The sequence below is a fragment of the Triticum aestivum genome, chromosome 1A, assembly GCF_018294505.1.
Source record: "Triticum aestivum cultivar Chinese Spring chromosome 1A, IWGSC CS RefSeq v2.1, whole genome shotgun sequence".
NCBI lineage: Eukaryota > Viridiplantae > Streptophyta > Magnoliopsida > Poales > Poaceae > Triticum > Triticum aestivum.
The window spans coordinates 274,888,629-274,892,834 of record NC_057794.1 but is presented as its reverse complement, the minus strand read 5'-3'; positions in this window follow the sequence as shown (position 1 = coordinate 274,892,834).

Here is a 4,206-nt window from a genome sequence, read left to right as displayed (position 1 = left end):
CTAATAATTGCCGAACATTCGGGATTTATCATTTGCATCCCAAAACAAATGAGATTGCCTTACAAAACTAAATATTCCTAATAAAGGCCACTCGCTCGCATGAGCTCTTGCGGCACGCCACGAGGGCCCTGGTGCGCGGTCGTTTCCCAATGTGCCGGCACAACGCCTCCTCCTTAGCCTCGCAACTCGCGAGGTGCTGATTGGCGGCTTGCCGGCGGGCGAGCGTGATCTCGCTGGTGTGGTGATCCAGCGCCAACAGGTACTCCTCCTCGCTGGAAGCGTGCACCCGGTCCATGTACCGCCAAGCGTAGATGAGGTGCTTGGGCCCAACTACACTCAGGGCTTTGGTACGGGCGTCCTCTGCAACCCGCACGGCCCTCGTACGAGCCTTCTGCCAAAGAGGCAATTGCCTGACTCTCTCGGACGTAACATAGCCCTGCTAGGCAGCATGCCTCGTGGCGCGCTTCTCTTCCGTGGCCTTCTTCTCCACCTCTACTTTGGCGTGATCTGCCAAAGGCAGAGCCTCCCACAAAGAGACCTCCATTTCTTTCCAAAGCTCCTCAAGGCTAGGGGGCTCGGTGGGCGGCGTGATGTTCTCCTTGTAGCGAGGAGCCGACGTGTCCTCCAACGCGCATGCTAGCGAGGCTGGGAACACCGACGCGTCCACCTCGACGCGTCACTGCGAGGAGCGGAACACCAACGCGTCCACCTCGACCCGTCGTGGCGAGGAGCGGAACACCGACGCGTCATGGTGAGGAGTGGAACACCGACGCGTCCTCCTCGACTAGTGGCGGCGAGGAACGGAACGGTGACACGTGACCCTCCGTGTGGTGCAGCGAGGGGCACCTAGGGCTTGGGAAGGGCGATTCCATGGTGGTCGACGTGAGAGGGAGGGGGAGGAGATAGCGTTGAACGTGAGCATTCTTCCGAAGGCCGTGGGAGCCGCAGTATTTATAGCGTGCAATGGCACACCTACATAAGATATGTTGCGTGATTAATGTAACAGCTACTTGGGAATATTTGTTGGAGTAAATTACGGGGGAGGGAAGGGGTAGAAATATTGCTGGTCACATTGGATTAGACGAGCGCGCGGGGGGGGGAGTCATGCATGCAGATTTTTTCCACACGGGGTGGAGTGGTGGGACTGACAGAGGGAGAAGGAGTGTCAAGCAGGCAGATTGTTTTCACACATGGAGAGGAAAAGATTTGTATACGAATGTTTTCACACATGGAACAGTGCGTAATAAGTCATCTTACGTGCAATCAAATGACCATTGCATGCTGGGCTAGGTATAGTCTCAAGTCATTAGAAACATACACACCCCACACATGTTCAGAATTCAAGCTGCACTAAATTATTCCATGTGGTGGTTAAGGCTGGCCATAGTGGTGGTGTCTTAGCTGGTATCATGCACACGGGAATAGCAAACATGTTGATGTGCCAAAGAATTAAAAAAGAGAGGGGGGTTAGAGTAACATAGGTAGATACCGTATTATGTTAAATAGTATGCTACTTTGTGTGATGCATGGCACTATAAAGGTAGTCCCATATCATACACTAGTATCATGCACATGATACTAGTATATGATACTTGAAGGAAATATGCCCTAGAGGCAATAATAAAGTTGTTATTTATATTTCCTTATATCATGATAAATGTTTATTATTCATGCTAGAATTGTATTAACCAGAAACTTAGTACATGTGTGAATACATAGACAAAACTGAGTGTCCCTAGTATGCCTCTACTTGACTAGCTCGTTAATCAAAGATGGTTAAGTTTCCTAACCATAGACATGTGTTATCAATTGATGAACGGGATCACATCATTAGAGAATGATGTGATGGACAAGACCCATCCGCTAGCTTAGCATAATGATTGTTTAGTTTTATTGCTATTGCTTTCTTCATGACTTATACATGTTCCTCTGACTATGATATTATGCAACTCCCGAATATCGGAGGAACACCTTGTGTGCTATCAAATGTCACAATGTAACTGGGTGATTATAAAGATGCTCTACAGGTGTCTTCGATGGTGTTTGTTGAGTTGGCATAGATCAAGATTAGGATTTGTCACTCCGTGTATTAGAGAGGTATCTCTGGGCCCTCTTGGTAATGCTCATCACTATAAGCCATGGAAGCAATGTGACTAACGAGTTAGTTGCTGGATGATGCATTACGGAACGAGTGAAGAGACTTGCTAGTAACAAGATTGAACTAGGTATGATGATACCGACGATCGAATCTCGGGCAAGTAACATACCGATGACAAAGGGAACAACATATATTGTTATGCGGTTTGATCGATAAAGATCTTCGTAGAATATATAGGAGCCAATATGAGCATCTAGGTTCCGCTATTGGTTATTGACTGGAGATGTGTCTCGGTCATGTCTACATAGTTCTCGAACCCGTAGGGTCCGCACGCCTAACGTTCGATGATGATTTGTATTATGAGTTATGTGATTTGATAACCAAAGTTTGTTTGGAGTCCCGGATGAGATCACAGACATGACGAGGAGTCTCGAAATGGCTGAGACATAAAGATTGATATATTGGATGATGTTATTCGGACAAGGATGAGTTCCGAGAGGTACTATGTAACTATCGGAGTGGCGGAGGGTTATCGGAACCCCCAGGGGCAACTAATGGGCCTTAGTGGGGAGAGAGAAGGGCCACAAGGGGCTGGACGTGCCCACCCCTTGGCTGTCCGAATTGGACTAGCGGAAGGGGGAGGCGCCCCCCTTTCCTTACCTTCCTCCTCTTCCTTCCTCCTTCCCCCTTCCACCAAGTGGAATCCTACTAGGACTTGGAGTCCTATTAGGACTCCTCTCCTTAGCGCGCCCTACAGGGGCCGGCCGGCCTCCCCCTCTCATCCTTTATATACGGGGACAGGGGGCACCCTAGAACACACAAGATCAATTGTCTTAGCCGTGTGCAGTGCCCCCCTCCACAGTTACACACCTCGGTCATATCGTCGTAGTACTTAGGCGAAGCCCTGCATCGGTAACTTCATCATCACCATCGCCACGCCATCGTGCTGACGTAACTCTCCCTCTTCCTCAATTGGACCAAGAGCTTGAGGGACGTCATCGAGATGAACGTGTGCTGAACACGGAGGTGTCGTACGTTCGGTGCTAGGATCGGTTGAATCGCGAAGACGTTCAACTACATCAACCGCGTTACTGAACTCTTCCGCTTTCGGTCTATGAGGGTACGTGGCCACACTCTTCCCTCTCATTGCTATGCATCTCCTAGATAGATCTTGCGTGATCGTAGGAATTTTTTTGAAATACCGCATTCCCCAACAGTGGCATCCGAGCCAGGTTTATGTATAGATGTTATATGCACGAGTAGAACACAAAGATTTGTGGGCGATAATAGTCATACTGCTTACCAGCAACGTCTTACTTTGATTTGGCGGTATTGTTGGATGAAGCGGCCCAAATCGACATTACATGACCGCGTTCATGAGACTGGTTCTACCGACGTGTTTTGCACACAGGTGACTAGCGGGTGTCTGTTTGTCCAACTTTAGTTGAATCGAGTTTGACTACGCCCGGTCCTTGTTGAAGGTTAAAAAAGCACACTTGATGAAAAACCATTGTGGTTTTGATGCGTTGGTAAGAACGGTTCTTGCTAGAAGCCCGTAGCAGCCATGTAAAACTTGCAACAACAAAGTAGAGGACGTCTAACGTGTTTTTGCAGGGCATGTTGTGATGTGATATGGTCAATACATGATGAGATATAAATTGTTGTATGAAATGATCATATTTTGTAAAAGTTATCGGCAACTGGCAGGAGCCTTATGGTTGTCGCTTTATTGTATGAAATGCAATCGCCATGTAATTGCTTTACTTACACTAAGCGGTAGCAATAGTCGTGGAAGCAATAGTTGGCAAGACGACAATGATGCTACGATGGATATCAAGGTGTCAAGCCGGTGATGGTGGAGATTGTGGCGGTGCTTTGGAGATGGAGATCAAAGGCACAAGATGATGATGGCCATATCATGTCACATATTTTGATTGCATGTGATGTTTATCATTTATGCATCTTATTTTGCTTAGTACGGCGGTGGCATTATAAGATGATCCCTCACTAAATTTCAAGGTACACGTGTTCTCCCTCAGTATGCACCGTTGCTACAGTTCGTCGTGCTGAGACACCATGTGATCATTGGGTGTGATAAGTTCTACATT